This window comes from Petaurus breviceps, unplaced genomic scaffold (genome assembly GCF_028583685.1).
Source record: "Petaurus breviceps papuanus isolate PSGF00001 unplaced genomic scaffold, PetGlider_PUasm1.0 90808, whole genome shotgun sequence".
Lineage (NCBI taxonomy): Eukaryota > Metazoa > Chordata > Mammalia > Diprotodontia > Petauridae > Petaurus > Petaurus breviceps.
The window spans coordinates 9551738-9568545 of NW_027187349.1; positions in this window are offsets into that span (position 1 = coordinate 9551738).

Genomic DNA, 16808 nt, shown 5'->3' on the forward strand with positions numbered 1-16808 from the left:
AGATGTCCCAGGAGGGAAAGACTCAATGGAAAAAAATGATATGGAGAAGAGACAGTCTCTAGCATATCCCTATTCCCAGTTTGAAACATAAGAGACTTCAGGAAATGCCCCCTCGATTGAGATAGGGAATGTTTTATATAGGATGAACTGAGATATCTCACTCCCAGTGGGAAAACTCATTCACTAGGTATTTCTGGTATTATCATCATCACAACAATCACAATAATAATATTTAACATTTATGTAGTCTATATATAACATTTGTAGACATTATGTGCCAGGCACTGTGCTAAGCACTTTATAATTAGTTCACTTAATCCTTGAGATAACCCTCGAAGGTAGGTGCTCTTATTATCCCCATTTTACAGATGATGAAACTGAGGAAAATAGAAATTAAGTGAATTTCTATAGTGCCAACATGATATTCACAGCACCTACAGCGGCTGTGAATATGCTGGTGTAATTCTGAATTGCAAAATATAACAGACTCTCCACATGAAAGACAGAACCAAAACATTTATTCAAATACCAGAAAGCTGAATCTCAACACCAGAAAGCTAAATCCATCATAGCAAAAAAGAAATCTATACATAATAACAATGCAGGGGGCACCACCATCCCCAAGCCTTCCCCTAATAAGGCATTACTACAAATGAACACTCACAGCTTGCTGCCTAATTCCTGTCTCTCCTTCAACTCTAACTGCTCTGACCAACTTCCTCTGGGCTCTGCTCTACATTTCCTGCTCCACCCATTAAGCAAGTTCCTCCCACCACAGGCTTCATGTGACTCAAACTTATGTAACTTAGACTTCCATGTGATTTAAGCAGGTCACATGGGCCTATTAATGGATGGGAAAGATATTCCTATTTGTATTACCATTACAATTGCACAGAGTTGCTTCCATTTGCATATATTTCTGTTTGCTATCAATTTGAATATATAGGTTCATTGGTTATTCACTATGAATGACTGTCACAATATATGTTAATTCTAAATTCTTATACAAAACTGTGAAGACAAAATCCTGGGCACAAGAAGAATGCATGTCAAGTCTGCAATAATTTATTAAGCACCTACTGTGTACCAGACACACTGTGCTAAGTACTGAAGATACAAGGAAAGGCACGCTACATACATATACATATATGTGTGTGCATGCGTATATATATGTATATTCCCTGTAAGCAAGAAACTCGCACTCTAATAGAGAACACAACATATAACAACTATGTACAAACAAGATATGGAAGGTTAAATTTGAGATAATCAACAATAGGAAGGCATTAACCTTCTAAGATGGATCAGAAGTTTCCTTATCAAAGACAGGGTTTTAATTGCAACTTGAAAGAAGCCTGAGAAACCAGAAAACAGAGGGAGATAATTCCAGGTATGGAGAACAGCCAGTGAAAAAAGCAGTTAGTGTATGAGAAACCACCTAGAAGCCAAAGAATGCAGAGAAGAAGAATGGGAAAGAAGATTGGAAAGGCAGGAAAGGGTTTTCAATGCCAAACAGGACTTTATATTTTATGGTACAGGCAATAGGGAGCCATTGGGGTTTATTGACTGGGGTGATAACATGGTCAGGCTTGAGCTTTATGCTCAATTTGACACTTGAATAGAAAGCAGATTAGAGAGAGATTTGTGTCAAAGAGCCCAACCAGAAGGCTTTGCAATAATCCAAGCATGGATGATGAGGGCCCTCACTATAGTGGATATATAGTCAGAGTAAAGAACGGAGAGTATTGAGATGTTGCAAAGGTGAAATCAACAGGTCTTGGCAACAGATTGGATATAGGAAAGGAAGAAAATGGGAGAGAAATACGTAGGGATTGCCAGTCTAGGTAACTAGGGGCATTAGGGAGTCCTTGATAGTAACAGGGAAGTTAGAAAGAGGGGAGAGCTTGGGGAGAAGTTGCTGAGTTCGGTTTTGGTGAGACATCCATTTTGAGATAGACAACAAACAGTTGGAGATGTGAGAACCGAGACCAGGAGAGAGGTTAGGGCTGGACAAGTAGACCTGAGACTTATCTGCATAGAGATGATAATTGAAACCATGTAAACTAAAGGGAACCAGAAAGATCTGCTTGTCCTAAATGCTAGCTCCTCCCACCCTGGTGGCTCATAACCAAAGAACACCACTACCACCCTGCCCAGAATAGCAGCCTTATTTATTCATTTACTTATATATTTATTTGTCTTAAGGCTTTGGTCCTTATCAAAGGTAAACCTTTCAGGTGTTTTTAATCATTTAAATCTCAGTGTTAATGTTTCTGGGCTAGTTTCTTAGCCACTGAACAAATTTAAAAAAAAAAGAGAGAGAGAGAGAAAGAAACAATCACTACCCTGAATTGGAAGAGCGAGGACACCAAAGCCACATCCCAATTTTGCTCAGGAGACTTGCTGTCCATTTTACAATAGTGTTATGCATCCTTTGGAATTCAAGTGAAGTCCTGGCTGACTGAAATGCTACCACTACAAATAAAGAATTAAAAAAAAATTCACAAATGGACCCACAGCTATAAAAACTCCATCAAGACAACTCACAAAGGCTTTGGCAATTCATCAGCACACCCAGGAATGACCTACTCTTCAAAGGCATGCAACAAGTTTATAGGTTGTGCTGAGCAAAACTGACATCATACTGAGACCTTATTAATGTGCCTTGAGTCCTTTATAAACCAAGCTGGAATCTATGAGCAACGAAGAAGCTTGTTGCCTAGTAACAGAAGGTGTTTAGGCAGGTGTTGTAAATTAGGTAATAGCAATATAAGGACTAGATTGGGAAGGTGGCTCAATTCAGCAGTTAATTACCTCCTCCTTTTCCCAGGAGCCACAGAGATATTTTGCCCTTTATTTGTATCAGGCTTGTGACAAATCTTGAAACTTTAGAAACATGGAGAAAGCTGGTGGAAAGGCCTTGCCTCTAGAGAAACGGTCCTTTGTCAAGGAAAGGAAAAGAGAATATATCTATTGCACCCACTATTAACATCACCTGGAAACATAAAACAGAATTACAATTTCCCTGTTATATTTTCCAAGAAAATCTTTCATGAAAGAAGTCATGTTCAGTGATTTTAAAAAGAGGATGGGTTTTTTTTTAAGTTTCAAATGGCAAAAATCCAAAGTAGAGAGTATATCTGAGTGCTGAAACAGAAGACAAGCTAAAAAAAATTTGAAATTCATGTATTTGTACCCCCAGTGTCAGGCAAATAACAAATAATGACCCAAAGTATTCAAGTTCTACTTTATAAGATTTTATTTTATCAGTATTTTAATGCCTATATACAGAAAATTGTCCATCTGAAAACTAACAGATAAGAACTACCCAAAGAAAATTTTGCTTCAGGACTTTAAAAAAATGATGGAATTATTTTTAAATATTCCAGTATCGATATCATTAATAGTGAGGCCAAATGTAATTATGTTAAAAAGCAGGTATTACAAAAGGTAGTAGGCAGGGTTCCATTAAGAACTTGATTTTCCTTTTTTTTTACTTAAACAGGTTTATTAGACTAGTAGGTAAAGAGGGTATTTATTCAGGTTTAAGCAAATCATTTAACAATCCTTTGTCTGAATTTGGCAGTCCTCTCTGTCATTGCAGAAGGCCCAGACAATTATGATATAGTTAGTGGGATTTTGATGTTGTTGAGTGGCTGAACAAAGAGTAATCATTCAGTGTTCAACACTGAATTTTGACTTTTTATTTTTTGCTTTTTTTTTTGGAGGGCAATTGGGGTTAAGTGACTTGCCCAAAATCACAGGGCTAGTTTTTGTGTTAAGTGTCTGAGGCTGGATTTGAACTCAGGTTCTCCTGGCTCCAACACCAGTGCTCTAGTCACTGTGCCACCTAGCCGCCCCACAACGCTGAATTTTGAGATCCCTGGGGTATGTTTAAAAAGAGCTGGGCACAAGGTCAAGTGCACATCCCTGATTTTTGGAGATCTCAAAATTAAATCAACTAACATACGAAATGTGTTTGAAAATACATGCAATATTCCACACACAAAGCCACCTACTTCTGTAAAAATGGGAGGTGCCTTTTCTTAACTCTTCCCCAGTCATTATAATTATATAGTTCTCAGTTTCGTTTTAAAATTATTCTTTCCATTTATGTTGTCATAGTGCTTGTGCAGAAAAGGGTAGCTAAGTAGTGCCATATATAGAGCACTGGTCCTGGAGTCAGGAAGTCCTGAGTTCAAATCCAGTCTCAGACACTTACTAGCAGGGTGAGCCTGGGCAAGTCACTTAACCTCTATTTGCCTCAGTTCCTCATCTGTAAAGTGGAGACATACTATAGAAGGAAATGGTAAACCATTTTTGCTAAGAAAATCTCATGAAAGTCAGACATGACTAAGCAACAATAAAATGCTTGTGCATATTGTTTTTGCTTTCCTACTTCAATATACATATAAATTTCCTCATTTCTCTGGCTTCTTCATAGACATCGTTTCTTACAACATAGTAATATTGTGTGCCACAATTTTTTCAGCCATTCTTGAGTAGTTGGGCATATACCTTGCTTCTAATTCTTTATTACAACAGAAAGTGCTGCTATGAATTATTTGTACCTTTCTGATCTTGACCTTCTTGGGTTATATGTACCAAGAATGTAGGGAACTCTTAGACACATTTTTTAGCATTATTACAAAATTGGACAGTCCGTTGAGGTGGTTCAGTAATTTGATAGTAGGATGGTGGGGATGAAGCCCAGTTAGGGGCCTGGGACAATGAGATAGAGTGGTTTCCACCAAGCAGGAAAGCATGGGCCCAGTACATGGATCATTTCTTTAAGCTAATATGGTTGTATAAGTGCAGGTAGGAGATATTAGATGGATATGAAAATTGACTTTCAAGAACCATGTGGAAAAGAATTCAATTTGTTTTACTTGTCTCCAGAGGACAAAACTAGGACTTACAGAGAGGAAGTCTTAGGTTTGTTGTAAGGAAAAAATTCCTAATAGTTAGAGTCATCTAGATTTAAATTGGCTGCTTCACATAGTAGTAGCTTCCCCCTCAATTGAGGTCTTCAAGAAAAAAATTGGATGCCCAAATCATTTGGGATTCCTGAGGTTTTGCTTGAAGTACTAGATGGCCTCTGAGGTCCTTTTCTATTCTGTGATTCTATTGATTCTACTATAAAGCTTATTCTAAATGTCAGTACCCCTAACTGTCTACTTGAAGAAACAAGTGATTTTGCTATGCTCCCTTTCAATTAACTAAACTTGCTTCCATTTTCTGCACATTTTTAATTGATTTTTAATGAATTCCTTGTGCATGTATTCTAGACATTATTTGTCTATATATAAGGTGTCACATACTTCTTTTGTCTAGTTCTCACAATTAAATGATCAATCAATTCATGTGACCTTTGCATATTAAATGCATAATTATAAAAATATACAGTTATATCCTCCCCAAGAGCTCCCTTTGTGAACTGTTTATGAGAACTTTCTTAACACCCTTAGTTGCTAGTACCGTTCTTCCAAATTCATCTTTTAAATACATGATATCCCAAAAGTCTTAGTGAAGATTTGAGTTATTAAAGCTTATAATTGCACTCAGACTTTTGGGACACCCAGTATTTTGTGTATGCCTAAATATGTATATGTTGACTTCCTCGAGAGCAGGGACTGGCTTCACTTCTGTTTTGATATTCCCAACTTCCTGCACAATACCTGCTGCATAGTAGGCAGTAGAAACTTTAAAAAATTTGTTGATTAACCACACTTTCCTCTTTTCCTCCCAGGTCTTGCTTCTGTAGAGTCCTATCAGACTATTTAAGTCCCTGGGATAGACTCAATCTGGAAATATAAAACAGCCATAAATTCTCTTGGTGATCAGAAATCATATATAGTAATAATGTTGGATTTCCTAAAGCTCTTCTTCAAGTTTAATTTTTGCTTATCTGAAGATCAATATGAAAATACAATATCCAAAAATATGACAGCTAGTATTTTTTTTTGTCCTAGATAGGCTATTGGGCTAGTAGGTAACAGAATCTGAACTCAAAGTAAATCAGAGTAGGAATAAGGGAGACAGCTCCCATTAATACTTTTATTATCAGAACCCTTTACTTGGCCTTAATATTGCAGGGTGATTGGAATTGTTTGCTTTGTAATTAATACAAAACATATGTTATATATATATATATATTATATGTAACAAGCATTTTCATAACAAACACAGGCATGTATATATAAACACACACATATAAATATATATATGTGTATATTTTGTGTGTATATATACATACACACATATATTTCTTCAGGGTCCAATATTTCTGAGCATGCAGAAGAAGAAAAGAGGCAGAATAAGAAAAGAGAAGGATAAAGAAATAATCATCTGGAAACCAGTGTACTCAAAGACCTCAAGCTCTTGGGTTGAATCATTTCTCATTCATTGAAACTGGATTAGTACAATGGCTCCCAAACTCCAGTTAGAAAAACATCATAACAGCAAGTCACAAACACCAACCTTGGTCTAATAAAAAGAATCCTGGAACAAGTTCTAGATAGCATTAGTTATTGGCCCACATTAGTTAGCAAGTTAAAATTTAAGAGTAAAAATGAACAATTTTTTCTCTTAAATATGTCATAACTTCCTAAACATATAAGGGGTGAGGTAGAGTTTCAGGAAGAGTACAAGGTATAGTATTCAGTCTGGGGTGCCAAATCTGAGGAAATGTAGAGATAAACTGGGAAATATCGAGAAGTGGGTGACCAGATTGGTAAAGAGTCTCAAGTTCTTGTCATATGAATATTGGTTTAAGGAAATGGGAATTTTTACCTTGAATTAGAAAAGAGTTGGGCATATAGGGCATAGTTGTAGACTTAAAGTGCTTGAAGGGAAAAGAGATTAGACTTGTTTGGCCCTGGAGGACAGAATTAGGAGCAAATGGTGGATATTACAGAGAGAAACATTTAAGCTTCATGTGAGGAAAAATGGCCTTGCAATTAAAGCTACCCCAAAGTGGAATGGGTTGCCTTGGGGAGGCTGTTAACAGTCAGGCAAAGGTAGACTGAGCATTTGTTGGGCATGTCATAGAGAAGTTTTTTGGGGTGGCTAGCTGGTGTGGTGAATAGAGCACTGGCCCTGGAGTCAGGAGGACCTGAGTTCAAATACAGCCTCAGACACTTAACACAAAACTAGCCATGTGACAATTAACACAAAAACTAGCTGTGTGACCTTGGGCAAGTCATTTAACCCCAATTTCCCTATCTTCCCCCTCCAAAATGCAAAAAAAAAGTTTCTTATTCCAGTACAGCTCAGACCCTAATAGTCTTTTGGGTGGGGCGGGGGGGGGGGTTGGCCCTTCCAACTCTGAGGTTCTAGGGTCTTGTGACTTCATGTGTCCATGTTTCTAAAGTTCCTTACTTCTTGAAGGCTTTCAGGTTGAATATTTTAACCCAGAAATTCCTTGTTTTACTCTTATTATTGATATTATTACTGTGAAACTCCACCAAAGAAGAGATGCCTCAGATCTATAAACTTCAAGACTGGAAGATAAAAATACAACCCATGTCATTATGAAGTAGGTTTTGGTGAGTTATCCCCTGCATTCGCTGAATAGTTCAGGAGAGGACCTTGTAAAACACTGATACATCCTCCTAGCAGCAGCTGTTCATTCTAATACTGCAACCACAGAGTCACATAAGCATTGAGATATCAGTTGTATAAATGAGATCATTGTCAGGTTTTATTAAATGCAAAAAAGCTGCACTTGCACTTAGCAAATATTCAAAAACTAATGGAACCTGTATTACTTTTATGCTAATTTTCCTACTTATGAAAACTATGCAAAGTATTTTCCCAAGGGGAAGTTATTAAATAAAATAATTATCTCTCCAAAGATTCTATACCTATAACATTACAAATATATACAGATAAGTAGAAAAATTTACAAAAAAGTCTTCACAATATGTATATATGTGTATGTACATATTATATATACATATCCCTATGTTTTTAGTTGGAAAATAATACCGAACTAGATTCTAAGATAAACAAATGAAAAGGACCAGACTGATTTAATTAGTATGTTTCAAAAGGTCAAGGGTTTGTTCATGAGATCATTCTTGATGTTCACACGTCATTTTCCCAAGTACTCAGTAGTATTCTTCCACTTCTTTGGATCTTATAAGGGCATCAAGGAAATCCCAAAATTTCCTTTAAAAAGACAATTAAGAAAAGTGAGTAGATAGGAGGAAGTGTCTTGAAAATAAAAATATATTTCAACCTTAACATTTATTTCTAAACATACTTTACTTTGAATTGAGTGTTCTGACATTATCCCTTCACCTTTATTTCAATAGGCATCTCAGTTCATTTCCACAATAGCATACCCTCCTACTGATGGTAAGGGAGATAGTGTCATAAAGTAAGTAGCTGCCAGGATTAAAGTCAGGAAGCCTGAGTTCAAGTGTTGGCTCCATCACTTTCTGGATTTAAAACCATGTGCAGTTTGTGTAGATCAGTGGAACCAGGGCTGATTTGGGTTCATAACCTTGCTCTGTCCATTACAACCTGATTGATCACAGACAAATCCTTTTCTTCCTCTGGACCTCAGTTAATCCATTTGTTCAACCACAAGATGTGACATTCTCTAAAGCCCTTTGCAGCAGTAAAAATGATTTGTAACTTATAAAACTTTGGAACTTGCAAAATTCTTTATTAAGGATTTTAAAATCCCTTAATGGAAAGTAAGCCCTATGAGCTTACAGAGTAGTAAGGGTCCATGTCATATTCTTATATTCTGTGCCCACCATCTAGCCCCCAATACAGCTGCTGCCTCAGAGGCAATGTGTGTAGTGAAGTGCTTATTACTACAACATATTACCCAGGAGACAGCACCAGTTGAGAAAGAGCCTAAGGGGACTTCTGCTACCTCCCCAGGTGATCCTGATCCTCGAAGATGAAGCGTATTATAGTAAGTGGGGAGGTGGACCTAGTTTCAAGAAGTCCTGAGTTCACATCTCACCTTAGATGCTAGCTGTGTGACCCTGGGTAAGTCACTTAACCTCTGTCTGCTTCAGTTTCCTCATCTCTAAAATGGAGGTAATAATGGCACCTATAACCCAGGGCTATTGTGAGGATTAAGTGAGATAATCATTGTGAAGCATTTTCAAATTTTAAAGATTTCTATAAATGCAAGGTATTATTATTATTAGCTATTATTCACCCCTCGCAACCAGAGGCACCAAGGTAAAGCTGCACTTGAAATCAAAAGAAACATGGGTTTGAATCTCACCTTTGATTTCTACTATTTGTATGACTAGTTACTCCCCTAACCTTTCTCACTTAGTTACTTATTCTGTAAAATGGGTTGATAATACCTTTTGTTGCCACCCAACTTTGCTGTTGTGAGGAACAAAAGAAGTTAATGTATATAAAATAATTTTCCAAACTTTATGAAGTGCTATATAAATGTCATTTCACTATTATTACCATTGAAATCACTGTGTTCTTTGCATCAAAGGACCAAAACACCTATACTCTACCACTAATAACCTTGGTGAATTTAGATACCACTTCACATATCTGATACAATTTCTCAGTCTATAAAATAAAGGAGCTAAACTACACAGAAACTACAGCTAAACTCAGAAGGATTCTCCTTCCAGATCTGAGACTATTATTATTAGAGGACAGCACATTATATTCCAATCACTATAAATGAATATGAATGAAAGAGAACAGAATAATGTGCTTCTACCAGGCCATGGGTTTCTTTTATTATAGTTTTTATTTCAAATGGTCTTTCTCTTCCAGATCTCCTCCTTATTTTCACATGATACTGTCATCAACAGGTCAATCAGGTCACATACAATCATAGCCTATTCCCTACTATGTCCATACATGCTTCTTTTCCAAATATGGGTATCTGCCCAAAATGGAGCCATTCTGTTCTCACTTATGGTCTACTTCCCAAACTACACTTCCCAGATGATAATGGGAAAAAGAGGCTGAGCAGTAATTGTTTATATTAGTGTTCCATCTTGTCCATAGACCCATCAATATCTTAAAACAAAGGTAAGAAAGCAAGCCTTCAGAGTGTGTTCTGTGACTTACTTTGAATACCTTGTAATATTTTCATGATTATTTCAAGATGAATGTTGATTTGAAATCCTCCACCAAGTCCTAGCCTGAAGTCTTATTATGATGTGGTGGTGACACTAAGCTCCCGAAAGCTATTCCAATGTGAAGATCTAGCAGGTTTTCCATTCTATAAATGCTGTAAATATGACTCTAGCAAAAGATGGAGTTTGTTTTCTGAAAATCAACAGCTAAACACCAGTAGACACATCACCAGTCATCTGGCCACCTAATGATGAAGTCTTTGTTGTTGCTAATGAAAATGCATGAAATAAAGAAAAATGGCAATTGGCCATCAGTCCTATGCAGTCCATTTCCACTTCTACAAAGATGGTGGAAGAGTGATAGGAAAAAGGGCAAAGGGAGTTAAAAATTAGTTTTAGTCTATAAAAAAACTTCAATTTCATTTATGGTCCTCTAAATGTAAAACCTTCATCCAATGACCACTGAGTGGATATATTGCTAGAGGATCTGAATTATATTAGGAAACCAGAAGAAAGAAGGAGTTTTCAGTTAAATGGAAAGATAATAGTCTTTGAAGAGGTAAAGAAAGGATCTGGAGGAGTGAGTTTTGCTGTGTAACCAAAAGCTACAGGAAATATTTTCTAGGGGTATTTTCTCATCAACTATTGCAATACTAATGAGAGGTATTTGCAAAAGGACCACTTGGAATATAACTGCAGCTTATTCATTGATGTCAATTGCTGAGGACAAAGTAGTAGAGAAATTTTATGAAGAATTTTAAAAGACCTTCCAAATCAAATCAACATATACTCTGATACTTGGCAACTTTAATGAAAAGATTAATATATATATATATATATATATTTCTTCCCATATTTGCCTTTGTTAATCTTTTCATATATATATACACACACATACACATATATACATATATGTGTCTATGTATACACATATATAGGTACCTATACATACATATATGTATGCTATATATATATATATGGAAAAGTTTGGATCATAAGCAATAACAGAGGCTAAAGATAATATAGAAGTCTCATACCTCTATATTATGAACACTGTCTTCTGAAAAGCAATTGCTAAATTCCTGAGCATCAATAACTTCAAGAAAGATGAAACTACATTTTAACAGATGGAAAAAGAATTATTATTGATATAGAAATTATCGGGGTGGCCAGGTAGCACAGCAAGTAAGAGCACTGGCTCCAGTGTTGAGAAGACCTGGAGATCGAATCCCGGGCTCAGACACTTAGCACCCACCCAGAAACACCTGGCCGTGTAACCTTGAGCAAGTTACTTAACCCCAATTGCTTAGGGGTGGCCAGGTGGCTCAGCGAGTAAGAGCACCGGCTCCAGTGTTGGGACGACCTGGAGATCGAATCCCGGGCTCAGACACTCAGCACCACACCCAGAAATAACTGGCCGTGTAACCTTGAGCAAGTTACTTAACCCTGATTGCTTAAAAATAAAAAAATAAAAATAAAAAAAGAAATTATCCCCAAGTCAGCTGTCTGTGAACAGATTATCAATTCATCAAAGCTAAAATCAGGATTTATATTAAATGAGAATAGTAATGAGAAAAAGATATATACAAATTAGAAGATTTAATCCTATATTATCTAAATATGTTTTAATATAAAAGCTGAGAAATGAATAATAACCATCATTATAATGCCACTTATAACCAAAAGTTAAATCAATGTAAAATGATTGCTACAGAGAAACCAAAAAGCCCAAAAAGGGCATTGTTTGTCAGCAAATATTTGACTTACTTGACCAACAGAGCTGGATACAAAGGCAACAAGTTAGAGCAAACTCATCTGTAAAATCTTGTGAAGAAGAATAAAGAATGATTATGAGGAATGTTTAAGAAAAACCTAGCAAGATATTTAACTAAGGAAGGTCATCCAAAGGGCACTGGAGTATGAAAATGGAAAGAGAGTCAGTTAGGCCTAAAGAAAAGAAAAATGGGAAAAAATTACCAAAAACCTCCCACATTTTAACAATTTTATTTATTTTTCCCATCAAGGGTAATTATACTTATTATTATATTATTTGTATATATTATATATATTTTACTTATATATAATTGTATATATTATAATTATATATATTATGCTTATTAAAGTATCCATTATACTTGGACTCTAATTTCACAGACCTTGAGGTTCTTATAAAAGAGGCAGAAATGGCACTAAAGAGAATAACAAGAGGGAAAGCAGCCATATTAAACCAAGTATATAGAAGCAGCTAAGTGATACAGTACATAGAGTTCAAGGCCTGAATGTAGAATAGGTCTGAGTTCAAATTATGCCTCAGATATTAGCTATATGACCTTGGGCAAGTCACTTAACCATCATTTGCTTCAGTTTCTTCTATAAAATGTGGATACTAATAGCACCTGTCTCACAGAGTTGTTGTGAGGATAAAATGAGAAAATATTTGCATAGCACTTAACCTATTATCTGGTACAGAGTAGGCAAGATATAAAAGCTTTATTATTATCTTTTGTTCACTAATTTTAATCATGTCTTACTCTTCATGACCTCGTCTGCTGTTTTCTTGGCAAAGAAACTGGAGCAGTTTGCCATTTCCTTCTCCAGGTCATTTTACAGATGAAGAAACTGAGGCAAAAAGTTTAAGTGACTTGTCCAAGGTCAAGTGTCTGGGGCTGGATTTGAACACAGGTCTTCTTAACAGGAGGCCCAGCGCTCTATCCACTGCACTGCTAAGCTACCTGATATAAATGTTATTATTGTTGTTGTTTAGAAAGGAGCTCCATGTTAGAATCAATAATAATTTTGAGGGAATGAAAGGACCAATATGGAACTTATCTAAAAGATGTGATACTAAAGACATGGGGAAAATATCAGACTCTGTTAATACCCAAAAGACAACCAAGAAAACATAAATAACTACTAACCTAAACTAACTGCCTAAACTCCTACCTATGCAAAATCATTATGAGGAACATTTCTACCTGAATTGAGTGCATCCTTGCGGGACCTTCTGAAGATGGTATTTGGCAGTGGGCCTTATCTTTACCACCTCACAGCTGACTGAAAGATGTAGCTGATATAAGATTCTATTGTGTTTATTTGTTTATTAAAGATGAAAAAGCATTTGATTTGGTAAAACAAAATCCTGCCTTACAGGATTTTTTTCTCCCCATCCTCATGTCAAGATCATTCAAGATTTCTTGGAAGACATAACAGCAGAAATAATCCTGTTCAGTAATGCTCTGCAAATAAACATCAGGCAAAGCATCAAAGAATACAGACCAAAAGCATTTGCTATTGTTATGGAGGTAATCTAGTGCAGAGTCCATCTTGGGGAAGAATTCCCACTACATGGCGAGATCTTAAGATGCTTGTGTTTGTGGATGCCACCGTATTGATTTCATCAAGTTCTGAGACACTGAAAAGATTCCTAGAAGATTCACTCAAAGAGGTTTGGCCTGTCCATCCACATAGAAAAGACAAAATGGATGAAGAACATCTACTGCCTAGATTTCAACAGGAGTGCGAAAGGACAGCTTAGAGTTCTTCCAACAGTATGTATTTCTAGGGCAGACATACAGAGAGGACAGTGAGCTGGGCCCAGAGTTGAAAAGGAGAAGAACAGATTGCCTCACTTTCTTGAAATTGTAAAGCATTTTTATAGAATCCAAGCTTCCCATAACATCAAAAGCCCTTTTTTCAATGCACTATGGAGATGTTACATTGTGGCAAAAAGATCTGGAACACCATTACCTCAAAAAAGCTAAAGATGAGCTTCACATGAAGGGCAAAGAAAAGATATATGGTAGGTATAACTGGCTGCATCATATAATCAATGAGAACTGTGAAGATCAGTTGTAAAAGATATCTTCAAGGAATTGCAGGAAAAAAAGATGGACAGGTCATGTGGCAAGACAAGAGCTGTAACTGAATTCTTAAACCCAGAAAAATTTCATTTGAGTGGAGGTCCACAGGAGAAAATCTGACCATGAATGTAGTCTTGCTGGGGGGAGGGGGCACAGGGTAAGGAGCCATACTCCCCAAGAGTATGGCACTCACTGCAGCAGGGAATGGACTTTACTTAGAGGCATGTGATCATTCACGTACAGCTCTATTATCTAGTAGTATGGATGAGTGGAAGATCACAGTGCTTAGAAATGACAAACTGCTGCAGTATTGGAGGCCTGGAACAAAGACCTGTCCAGCTGGCCTTTTGATAACTCCTAGAAAGACAAGATTTCTCATGTTCCCTCAGTTCCTATCTATAGTAGCCTAAGGCCCAGAAGTCTAAGGTAGATGACAATTATAGTAGAAGTTGAATAGACCTATAGATGCCATTCAGGGTAACATGTCTCTAGAACTCTACTGGAAACTTTTGGGTGCTGCAGGGATATGGTGATTCAGTATATGGGTGTTAGAGATTATGAACTTCCTAACTTTTTACATCAATCTTATGGCTCAAAACAGGACAAGGACCTTCTAAAACGATGATGTCATCTTCTCATTGGCTGCTGAGAGAGGAGATGAGTCTCATCCCACGGAACAAATTCCTAGAAATTTCTTGCCAATTCAACTTATAATACCACATATTTTGCCTTCTACTGAATAAATTTTTTTAAATGTTTTAATAGTACAAGGAACACTTGGAGTTACCTACTTTGAAGAACTTTGTGTAACTAAAACTGTTAAAGTTAAAAGAAGTTGTAGAAATAAAGACATACTTTGACAAGAGTCACAGGCCTAAATTAGTTTCATTAAAATTTGTTAAACTCTATGTGCCTGAGTCTTAGCAGTATTTTGATCATCCTTTGCTTTGATGGATTTCAGCAATCCACCCAACAATCTCTCCCTCTCCTTGTAAACAATTTGGAGAGAGATAATTTTATGTGGGCTGGAAGGTGACAATGGGAAAGTGCCATGCTAATGTAGTACTGATCTTCTCTGATCAGAAGGCTCTTAATTAAATGATTTCCCCCTGATAAATTGATGGGATTTTCAGGATCTAATAACCAAGTAACAGACATCAAGGTGCTATAATCTAAAAAGGAGTATAAAAAAATCTTTACATGTTTTTACCCCCTTTATGATGCATGGAAAAGTTCTCCAGAATCAAGGATGCTAGTCAAAGGTTCAGCCACACCCTAGTTAGCCCTATAAAATGAAACATGCCCTAAACAGGAGAGAGTTATGAGGATTGTAAGCTCGAACAGTTGGGTAGAAAGGCAGTTGCAGAAGAACTATCCAGATCTCAAGAAAGGACTGCTCTTGGGAGGGGAGATTTCTCTCCCATCGGCCAGGATGTCTTGCAGCACACAGCAGAAAACAGAACCAGTTAATGAAGGTACGAGACTAGAGGAACACTGTGACATGACAGCAAATGGTACTGGCAATTGAGTCAACAGGAGGAACAGGACCAAGGGCTTCAGATGAGGGTGTTATGCAGCAGAGATGCATCACCCTGGGAGAGCAGCATGAAGACACCATGAAGGGAAACATAATGGGAGCCTGAAAGTCTCAGAGGTATAAGTGTTGCTAGTCACATGTCTTCACTATGTGTGTTCCTCTATTAGTGTTCTTCCTAATGCCCAATCTTCCCACTTACTGTTTATAGTTTATTCCTTTCTATAAAAAGCAACACAGTTTGAATCTCTTCTGTCCTACCAAAGCTTACTGCCTTGGCATCTTGAATCAAATCTTTTTAACTGTTTCTTCACGGCTTTGCCTATTTAGGGAGCAAAGATTTATTTTAACAACTGGGCAACCACAAATGGAACTCAGTACCTTTTCTCTCAAACCTTCCCCTTTTCTGAACTTCCATTTTATGGTCAAAGGTACTACCATTCTCTCTATTACTTGGACTCAGCCATGAAATCATCCTTGTTTCCTCACTCTTATTGGTCCCACATCCAATATTTTGCCAAATCTTATCTTTTCTACCTTCACAACATCTCTCATATATTTGGGTGTCCCCTTATCTCCAATAACCACCATGACTGGTTCAAGACTTCATCAATTCTTGCCTGGACTATTGCAACAGTCTTCTAATTATTTTCCTTGACTCAAGTCTCCACTCCCACTCTGATCCATCCTTCACTCAGAAGTCAAAGTGATTTTCCTAAGGTGCAGGTCTGACCATGTTACCCCCTAACTCAATAAACTCTTATGGCTCCTTATTACCTCCAGGATCAAATACAAAGCCTTCTGTTTGGCATTTAAAACTCCTCAGAACCTGGCCTCATCCTTCCCCTCTAGTCTTCTTGCATTTTTCCCTCTACTACTCTACTACAACTAGGTGCAGCTGGGTGGTGCAGGGGAAGCATCAAGCCAGGAGTCAGGAAGGCTCGAGTTCAAATCCAGCCTCAGACACTTTAACTGTGTGACCCTGAGCAAGTCACTTAACCCTGTTTGCCTCAGTTCCTCATCTGTTAAAAAGGAACACACTGGAGAAGAAAATGTCAAACCACTCCAGTATCCTTGCCAAGAAAATTCCTTGAGGTCACAGAGATTGTGACACAGACTTGGAGACAATTGAACAACAAATGTACTCCATTCCTCCGTCAACTCTATAGCTACACTGGTCTATCTACAATTCCTTACTCATGCAATAGCCCATCAATCATCTGTGTGTTTTTGTACTAATTATCGCTCATGCATGGCAAGCTCTTCCTCCTTCCCTCTCCTCCCCCTCTTAGCTTCCCTGACTTTTATTAACCATCAGTTCAAATCTCACCA